Genomic DNA, 11128 nt, shown 5'->3' on the forward strand with positions numbered 1-11128 from the left:
TTCATATGTTAATTTTTTCACAACAACATCATAAACCAATACTTGGCTATGAATCTTTCCATCTAACCGATTAAGAAGCATAGAATTATAGCTATCATCTTTTGTCCAACATTCAACACGGATGAACTCACAATCATTTTTTCATGAAACGATCCCGTCGTAACAGATGATCTCATCATGGTGGAATCCGCCATTGCCATTGCGATCCGAAAACCAAAGGAACGAAATCTAAGAAAATTGATATAAAAGTCTAGAAACACCCTTTTGCCCCGCCGTTTCTATTTTATTCCAAAAAACCCACATAATCGCACCCATATTAGCCTCTGCCACATTTGCAATTGTAACCGTTGATCACCCTCATCCAACGGTTCTCGTGTCGCTACGGCCTTTTGCTTGCACATTAAACCTCATGCATCTCCTCATCGTCTGATCAAACCCCGCCGTGATCGGACGGCAGTCGCACCTTTCCTCACTGAAACCTGCATACGCGTTAACCTGCAGGGGCGGCGGTTTTCATCTGCCACATGTCGTATTTTGATTGGATCATTGGCCCTTGTACGTATACCATCGAACCCCGGTGGGCGGTACAGGGAATACCGCTTACCGCCTGCCTGTACATCTCTCGCGCATTATCGTCCGCGCATATTTCGCATGCGACGACCATTCGATCTGCTGCTCTTTGATCCGACGACTCACATTCACTCTCAATCGCAATTCAAAACTGTGAGGTCATATCTTCATATCTTCGTTTGTTGGCTTGAGAAGAAGATCAATTACAGTATTGTCCTTACTTGGGGGAAGTGATGGATTGGGGTCTATACTCCACATTCTGTTCCTTGCAAACCCATGCTTATCTAATGACCCCATATTACTAAACTGTGGAAAGCATATAGCAATCCCTCCTCTTATTGGGTTCAGTGGCTTGAAGGTAGCCTTGTTGCTCATGAAAATCAACTCCTGGCCGAGTTCATTCTTCCATGACATCACTTGCCCACCATACAGAAATATCTTGGCAGACGACCCCTTCGACCTTCTCAATTTGAATTTCTCAAGGCCGCTGGTGCTATCCATTACCACCTCCACCCTCGAATTAGCAGAGGCGGGCTAAGCTTGATTTGACATTGGATATCCTTATTCGCAGGATCCCTAAACAAGGAACTTGGGCCCAGTCAAATGGGAAAATACTGTCTACCAAAGGCACCAATGCCCACAATGAAGTATTCAAAGATTATGTCACAATACCCCACATGAAAAAAGCCCAATAAAGCAAAATAACAAGGAATTGCAGGGATAGATGGTGCTAGCATCCGCATAAGCTTTTGTGGCCTATACGGCTCCTGATGGCTCCTGATAGCGTTATCTGTGGTATATTTTCTCCTCTCGTCTCCATCTGCTCTGATGGCTCTGTGTGCTCCTCTTCTTCGGTTCTATCTGCTCCTCTCATCTCTATTTGATCCTCAAATATTACCATATTGACATCAATGATAATATGTCTCCAACAATCTCCCCCTTTGTTATTGATGGCAATATTTTTCTGCTTTCTCCCCCTTTGACATCAATGGCAAAGGGATGCATATGGACTCCCCCTGTCAAACTGCTCCCCCTGTCCTGCTACATCTTTATGAATGAACTTGAGTGATGATAAAGAAATAACCCCCATCTTTTGACGCAAATGTTCGAATGCTTCTTGAGGAAGAGGTTTTGTGAAAATATCAGCTATCTGCTCCTTATTATTGATATATTCCAGGACGATGTTTTTTTCAGCTACTTGTTCACGGAGGAAATGATACTTGATTCGTATGTGTTTGGTTCTTGAGTGCATCACAGGATTTTTGCTGAGACTAATAGCACTTGTGTTGTCACAATAGACGGAAATTGGTTGATCTGTAATATGTGGAGATCTTTTAGAGCTTCCTTCATCCATAGTATCTAAGAACAACAGTTTTCAGCAGCAATATACTCAACTTCGGTTGTGGATAATGATATGGATGACTGCTTTTTGCTAAGCCAGGATACCAAACAGTCTCCTAGGAAGAATGTATTTCCACTAGTGCTTTTCCGATCATCTATACTTCCAGCCCAATCAGCATCAGTGTATGCAATTACAGTCAGTGTTGAGTCATTTGGGTACCAAAGACCGAAATCATAAGTTCCCTTCAGATATCTGAGAATTCTTTTTACAGCTAATAAATCGGATTGTTTGGGGGCAGATTGAAATCTTCCCACCATTCCTACTGCTTGCATTATGTCTAGTCATGTAGTTGTTAAGTATAGAAGGGCTCCAATCATTGACCTGTAAATGAGTTGCATCTACTAGAGGGGAATCATCATCTTTGCTCAGTTTGCAGTTTATGGTCATAGGTGTGCTCATGGGTGCACAATCCTCCATTCCATATTTTTTGAGCATGTATTTTAGATATTTGGTTTGAGATATACACAATCCTGCTCTAGTTTGAGATATTTGAAGTCCAAGGAAGTGGGACAGCTCTCCTATCATTGACATCTCAAACTCTTTTGACATGTTTTGAGAAAATTCATGGCTCATTTCATCATTATTACTAGCAAAAATCAGATCATCGACATAAACAAGAGCAACTAGTAACTTACCTTGATCTGTCTTTATGTATAGATTGCTTCCAGCCACTTCCTTTTTGAAGCCTTGTTGTTGTAGATAGTGATCCAGTCTTTCATACTAAGCTCTAGGAGCTTGTTTCAAACCATATAAAGCCCTTTTCAACTTACAAACTAAGTCCTTTCCTACTGTTAGATCAAAACCTTCTGGCTGCTCCATGTAGACTTCCTCCTTGAGTTCCCCATTTAGAAATGTTGATTTCACGTCCATTTGATAGATTTTGAATCCTTTTGAGCAAGCAAATGCCAAGAACATCCTGATAGCTTCCATACGGGCCATTGGTGCAAATGTCTCTTCAAAGTCAATTCCTTCAATTTGTGAATAGCCTTTGCAGACAAGTCTTGCCTTGTTTCTGATAACCTGTCCTTCCTCATTCATTTTATTTTTGAACACCCATTTGGTTCCTATTATGTTTTTGTCCTTTGGACGAGGTACCAGCTCCCATGTCTTGTTCTTCTCAATTTGGGTCATTTCTTCTTCCATGGCTTTTACCCAATGAGGATCCTTACTTGCTTCTGCAAATGTTTCTAGTTCTATCATAGATAGGAGGGCAATGACTTTTCTCTTGGGTGTAATTGTTATCCTTCTTCGGGTCTACACACCTTCATCTTTATCGCCAATGATCTGCTCTTCTAGATGGTGTCTTTGGACATACTTCGTCTTAGAAGGGGTATTAGGTGGTTCTCTTTCCTCTTCTTCTTCTTCTTCTTTAGGTTCTTCTTCTTCAATGAGAGAGTCATCTTCATGTTCTTCAATTTCCTTTACTAGAAGATCTTCATCAACCTTTACATCAATGCTTTCCACTATTTTCTTTAGTCGATAATTGTAGCACTTGTAAGCCTTGCTCCGTGTAGAGTATCCAAGAAATATCCCTTCATCAACCCGAGAATCAAACTTTCCTGGTGAACCATCATTTATTTTTATGAAGCACTTGCTTCCAAAGATCTTGAAGTACTTCACCAAAGCAGGTCTTCCTTTCCATAGCTCATAAGGAGTTTTATCACAATTTGGTCTTAATTGAGTTCGATTCAGTGTGTAGACAGTTGTCCCTACTGCTTCTCTCCAAGATTTAGGCTGTAAGTCTGCTGCTAATAGCATAGTTCTTTCCATTTCTTGGATTGTTCGGTTTCTTCTTTCAACTACCCCATTTTTCTGAGGTGTTCTGGCAGTTGAGAATTCCCTTTTAATTCCATGAATATTACGGAACTCACTAAACTCGTTTGATGTGAATTCTCCTCCTTTGTCTGTTCTGAGGCACTTAATTTTTGAATCTTTTTCATTTTCTACAAGGGCTTTTAGATTCTTGAAACACTCAAAAGTTTCAGATTTATACTTTATGAAATATATCCATATCATTCAAGTATAATCATCAACAAATAACACAAAGTACCTTTCTCCTTGGAGTGCTTGATTTCTAGTTGGCCCACATACATCAGCATGGATGATCTCTAAGGGCTTCGATGTAGAGTGTTCCTTTGTCTTGTGGCTAATTCTGGTCTGCTTTCCATGTTGACATGGACCACATACTGCTTGATTTGGTTTGAACAGCCTTGGGATGTCTCGTACAACTTTGATCTTGTTGATATTGATCAGATTTTTGAAGCTTGTATGTCCAAGTCGCTTGTGCCACAGCCAACTCTCATCTATCTGACTCAGGTAGCATTTATTTTCTTGAATCTTGTTCAGAATGTAAATGTTGTTTGGTGTCCTCACCTCTTTTGCCACAAGTTTCCCTGAGGTAGAGTTCCTTATTTCACAGTCTTTGGTGCTGAAAACAACCTTATGTCCTTGATCATAGATTTGGCTGACACTCAAGAGGTTGTGTTTGAGTCCATCAACCAGCAGAGCATCTTGAGATTTTCCTTTTCCATTGATCAGAGTAACTATTCCTTTTCCTGCAATTCTGCTAGATCCGCTTCCAAAGGACACATTCCCTTCCTTTTTTCTCAGTGAGACAAACTTCCTCCTGTCTCCTGTCATGTGTCTGGAGCACCCACTATCTATCAACCACTGGTTTCCATTATTTTGAGCATATAGAGCCAGGCCGCATTTGTCCATGCTGGAGTTCTTGCTACTCGTCTTTCTTCCTTTGAGTGGGCAGTCTTGTTCATAGTGTCCATTATTGTCGCAAAAAGAGAAAATCAAATCAAATTTGGTCAAGGGATCAAATGAATTAAAGGTTTTGATTTGCCCCTGCCTTTTGGGGGCATATGAGTTGATTATTCTATCCTTTAGCTTTGTCTTTTCACTTCTGCGAGCCATACAATGTCTGGCTTGATGACCGAAGTTTTTATAGTGAAAGCAGTGTCCAAGAAAGATGGTTTTGTACTTGTTGAAGCAACCACGGTTTGAGTCGATTTCCTTCCTGGGAATTACTCCTCCCTCGTTCTTTGGATTTGCAATGGGCCCTTGGTGGAGTACAAATTTGTATTTGCTATAGTGTCCATGATTCGACTCCACATTCTTCTTTGGAGTAATTCTCTCTTCATTCTTGGGATCTGGGGTGCACTTTTCATCTTTTGGATTGCAGGAAAGTGCATCGGCATAGCTTTTCGCATTATTCTTAGTGCTTGAGGATTCTCCTTTGAAACCTATTCCAGACTTGTTATGTTGAGGTTTTTTATTTTTCAGAATAGTCTCAAGTATTTGAGAGCTTTTACAGCCCTTTTTAATTTGCTCCAACTCCTTTCTTAGCGACACTATTTCGGTCTCGCGTTCTTCACAAGTTTCTTCCTTTTCTTTAAGCTTTTCTTCCAAGAGGTCTTCTCTCCTTGTTATTTCCTCGTTTTCCACTTTGAGAGAAATGATTTTGTTCCGTAGTTTCTCATTTTCTTCAATGGCACTTATTAACAGTTCATCTACATTTCCTTCTAGCCCAGAGTCATCATCATCTATGAGTGCAATGAATAATGCTTCTTGGCTTTCATCATGATCGCTTTCCTCATCTGATTTCCTTTTGATGACCATAAACTCATCCTCATCAGACTCATCTTGCTTGGAGAAGAAGTTTTTCTTATTGAACCCTTTCTTTTTATGTGCCATTCTTTTAGAATTTCCTTCATCATCACTGTCATGTTTATGAGGACATTTTGCTGCATAATGGCCTATTTTACCACATTTAAAACAGATAAGAGGATACTTGCCTTTAAGCTTAGATCCTTTCTTCAGCTTTTGTACAAATTGAGCCAATTCGGATTCCACATCTGACTCATCACTATAGTCATTCCTTTCTTTCCCCTTCTTTTACCTTGAGGCCTTGAACGCTGCATCTTTGGAGCTTGGGCCACCTTTCCTCATTTCATAGGCAGTGAGAATTCCATGGAGTTCATCCATTTTGAGGGTATCTAGATCCTTTGCTTCTTCTATAGCGCTTATTTTGGAGTCAAACCTGTCTGGAAGAGACCTTAATAACTTTTGAACAATGGTACTTTCTTCAACTTTTTCGTCCAATCCTTTCAGGGAATTTACCACTTCAGCTACTCAGAGGAGGTATGCTGCAATATATTCTTCATCTTCTATCCTCAAACTTTTAAATTGTCTTCTGTGAGTTTGAAGCTTTGCCTTTTTTACTTTTGAGTCTCCATCATACAAGCCAACTAGCTTCTCCCACATTTCTTTGGCCGAGGCACAGTGCATGATTTTTGTAAACTCGGAATTAGTGATTCCACTAGTGATGGAGTTCATGGCCTTTGCATTTGCGATGTAGGATTTCCTCTTGTCTTGGTCTATTGGAAGAGTGGAAGTAGTTTTGTATTCATTTTGAACAAAATGCCAGACTTCAGGTAAAAGGGACATTAAGTAGTAAGACATTATTTTCTTCCAGAAACCAAAGTTAGTGCCATTGAACAAAGGAGGTCTTCCTGATGCTTCATGGTTTCTCATCATGGCTACAGATCCTTCTTCAAGCTGTTAGGCTAGTATGAATAAGCTTGCTCTAATACCAATTGTTGGAAATACTGAGAGGGGGGGTGAATCAGTATTTCTTACAATCTATTTTTTTATTTTTTAATTGTTCTAGTGATTGCCAACAACCTATATAGATATGTATATGTATACACAGAACACAGAAATCAACAGCTGAATTTAATGCTTTTATTAAAACTCAAGACGGTGCAAAGAAATAAGTACAATATAAATATAAATCTGATTGTGAATAATTGCCAAGCTCCAACTTGGACTACAGTGAGGCTCCAACCTCCAGAGCACCAACTCTGTTTTGCAGTGGTTCTTCACTTAGGAGCACCTACCCCAATGACTTCAATCCTGTTCAGTTCTGAGGCTCCAACCTCTTGGGCTCCAACCCAACCTTGGTATAAACAGGTATGTTGCTGCACTCTATTCAGCTGAGGTTGTCTTACTCCTGCTCTCCTGCCTCTGCTGCGTCTGCTGCCTCTACAACCTCTGCCGCTTTTTCTACCTCTTTTGCCCCTGTTGCTTCTACTATCTCACCCTCAGGTTCTTCACCACCATAACCGCGCCAACAGTTCTCTGTTTCTACTGTTTTATACATTTCCATGCCTTTTTCCATTCATTTCCGCTTACACCGTCTCTTAGGCTTCCTCCTCAGTCGTTTTCGTTTCCTCTGACTTTGCTTGATCTTTCAGCTTCCCAATATGACCAAATCCATTTATTCCTATCTTGGTTTTCTCCTTTCCCGAAGATCTTTTGAACTCTAGGAGGGGCCTCTGTTGCAGTAGCTCTAACTGGTTGCAAAGTCCTAGCACTGTGACATTGTAAGGTTGAACCTTGGCCAAACTCTACAGTGGATCCGAAGAAATTGCTTCCAAAGCTTCTGAAAGGCAATTTGACTGTGCCATCAGTGCTGGTTATCTTCGATCGGATCTGTGCATCAACCGCCACAGAAGGATGATGATTTTCATGAAACGATCCCACCATAACAGACGATCTCATCATGGTGGAAGCCGCCATTGCCATTGTGATCCGAAAACCAAAGGAACGAAATCTAAGAAAACTGATATAAAAGTCTAGAAACACCCTTTTTCCCCGCTGTTTCTCTTTTATTCCAAAAACCCACATAATCACGCCCATATTAGCCTCTGCCGCATTCGCAATCACAGCCATTGATCACCCTCATCCAACGGTTTCTGCGTCGCTACGACCTTTTGCTTGCACATTAAACCTTGTGCATCTCCTCACCATCTGATGAAACCCCGTCGCGATTGGACGACAGTCGCACCTTTCCTTGCCGAAACCTGCATACGCGTTAACCTGAGGGGGCGGCGGTTTTCATCTGCCACACGTCGTATTTTGATTGGATCGCTGGCCCTTGTACATATACCACCGAACCCCGGTGGGTGGTGCGAGGAATACCGCTTACCACCTACCTGTATGTCTCCCACGCATTATTGTATGTGCATCTTTCGCATGCGACAATCATTGGATCCGCTGCTCTTTTATCTGACAGCTCACATTCACTCTCAATCGCAATTCGAAACTGTGAGGCCATATATTCATATCTTCATTTGTTGGCTTGAGAAGAAGATCAATTACAGTATTGTCCTTACTTGGGGGAAGCGATGGATTGGGGTCTATACTCCACATTATGTTCCTTGCAAACCCATGCTTATCTAATGACCCCATATTACTAAACTGTGGAAATCAGATAGCAATCCCTCCTCTTATTGGGTTCACTGGCTTGAAGGTAGCCTTTCTGCTCATGAAAAGCAACTCCTGGTCGAGTTCATTCTTCCATGACATCACTTGCCCACCATACAAAAATATCTCAGCAGATGACCCCTTCAGCCTTCTCAATTTGAACTTCTCAAGGCCGCTGGTGCTATCCATCACCACCTCCACCCTCGAATTAGTAGAGGCAGGCTGAGCTTGATTTGACATTGGATATCCTTATTCGCAGGATCCCTGAACAAGGAACTTGGGCCCAGTAAAATGGGAAAATACTGTCTACCAAAGGCACCAATGCCCACAATGAAGTATTCAAAGATTATGTCACAATACCCCACATGAAAAAAGCCCAAAAAAGCAAAATAACAAGGAATTGCAGGGCTAGATGGTGCTAGCATCCGCATAAGCATTTGTGGCCTATACGGCTCCCAATGGCTCATGATGGTGTTATTAGTGGTATTTTTGCTCCTCTCGTCTCCATCTGCTCCGATGGCTCTGTGTGCTCCTCTACTTCGGCTCTGTTTGTTCCTCTCGTCTCTATCTGCTCCTCAAATATTGCCATATTGACATCAATGACAATCTGTGTCCAACAATATGTACAACCCAATCTTCGTTATATTAAACCAACTGAGTAATACAACTATCTAGGGCTCTCGTACAAGGGAAAATGACCTTCAATTATCCACAAGTACAATAATACAAGATGCAATAACAATCTCACTACAACCTTTATGTCATATCTCTTCCAGTCGGTCCTTCTCTTCTGTTCTTATCTCTAGCTTCCCCTTATCCCATCAAAGGGCAACACATAGAGTCTCCAGGATGGTTGCCACCTATCACTGTTGCAAGTCGCTTATGCTACAATGAACATTGGTTGATCCAATCTACTCTTCTAGGCTGACCAATATCTGAACTCCAATCTACCAATCTAGCAGTCCACTAGTCAATCAATGTACTGCACATTAGGCTCATCAACTTCACCCAACCTTCGACTGTAAAGCTCTCTTTATGACTGCTTTTCAAGGATTACTTTGGGTCGCCAACATGTTGTCCTCCACCACTCTAATGTCACCTAATTCGATCATTGTAGGATATGCTCCTAGAATAGGGTTTCACCCACCAAGACAAGCCTTCCAATTGGCTCCCACAAGTTGCAACTAAACCTCATCCAACTAACATCAAATTCAACACAAGCTCATCATACATACCTTTGCATTCATCTTGGACTGAGGTTTTCACTGCTGCAATTTCTGTGACCTAGTTAGGGCATGACATAGGTCCATGTCATCCCTACAAAATAGCCCCACAAATCTCTCTTCTACTGCGGCTAGGGTCCTTCACGTCCTCCAATATTTCGTTATTGTTCAAGGCTAACAACCACCCTCACTTGACCTTTTTTTAGTCCTACGGCCTACTTGTTATGGTATCCAGGGTTGCGGCCTTAAGAACATGGACAAATCTCCCTCAAAACCTCACAAAAACACCTTCAGAATATGCCCAGAGAATGTGACTTCCTTCCTGCTAAGAATTCAATCTTACAAGGAGAAAAACGCATCATAACTCAGCCTAGATTTTTCCCTCAAGCCTGCGACTGTCCTTCTATACTGATTCAGCCTTATCATAGGTGTCAAAGTCAACAAAACAAAACCCTTAAACAAATTCGTCCTCCTGCTCTTGAGCTCAACTTAATTCAGAGAGTTATCTATGAATTGATGCACTTTTGGATGTGTAGAAATGAATCGCTTCACCTCTTATTTATACCAAATGAGAGGGCTCAACGAATTTTTGAAGAGATGTGTCTTTTGGACCAACTTGACTCAAGCCTAGATGACTTCATCGTCCAAAAACTCATTGTCAACTTCAAAAATTCATAACTCATCTTCTACAACTCATATTTCCACGATTCTCATTGCATTAGATTCTCCTCGCCATCCTCCATCATCTCCATCCATCACATGTAGAAAATGCCTCATGGTTTTGGCCTAAATATCGATGGGTGCAAAAACCCAACCTTGGGTTCCAAGCCCACAAGTGAATCTTGTGGTGCTCCAACCTCCAAACCCTGAACCCTAGGGCTTGAAGTACCTCCCAAGATATCAAAAATCAACACTCCCTCTTAGCAAGGGATATACTTCCAAGACTAGTAAGTAACTCACCACTGTAGCAATCCCTATAATATGAACAATGCCTCTCTCGAAAGTGTCACTCTATCTAGAAGCATCCCGCTTCTTCTTCTTCTCCTAAAATGTCTTCCACTCTCTACATGATTCCTTCTTCGCAGATGTAGAAGCATTCTTTCTCCCCACTAACTAGATGCTCTTCTTGGGCTGCAAAGTCTCCCTCTGAATCTACAACCTCCCTCTTGAACTCGAATATCCCTGAGTCTCCAAAACCTAGACCTTCTTCTCTGGAACTTGTACTTGCCCCTCTAAAGCATGCACCTGCACCTACTTCTCTGGAACCTGCACCTAGTCCTCCTGCTTCTTCTTCCCATGATCCATAGGCTTGACCGTCAACCTGTATAGACCACGTTCTCTAACTCCAAGCACAATACCGATGGACCTAAAGCCTCTAGGCCTGAGTCTTGTCTTCCCATCCTGGAATAAAGCCTCAAACCCCTTCTTCTCGATCACTGAGATAGATATCACGCTATATCTAAGTCTTGATACAAACAGTACATCCTGGACCTGCATCACCTATTCTGACTCCATCCTGAATGGCATAACTCTCGATCCTTGGATCTCATTGACTCTTGTCACCCAACACCATGCGCAACTTCGAGTCCCACTCAACTAGAGTCTCAAAACCCTCCTCTAACCCTGTCATATGTTTCAATGCACCACTATCCATGTA

The 11128-nt window shown here is 41.7% G+C and overlaps 1 pseudogene; it reads right to left on the minus strand.

Moving 5' to 3' along the window:
• Positions 1 to 729: 729 nt before the first annotated feature.
• On the minus strand, positions 730 to 1071 carry LOC149266786 (putative glucose-6-phosphate 1-epimerase pseudogene; annotated as a pseudogene).
• Positions 1072 to 11128: the final 10057 nt, after the last annotated feature.

Source organism: Pinus tabuliformis, chromosome 6 (assembly GCF_031772625.1).
Source record: "Pinus tabuliformis cultivar Carrire ecotype Pingquan chromosome 6, CPIR1, whole genome shotgun sequence".
Lineage (NCBI taxonomy): Eukaryota > Viridiplantae > Streptophyta > Pinopsida > Pinales > Pinaceae > Pinus > Pinus tabuliformis.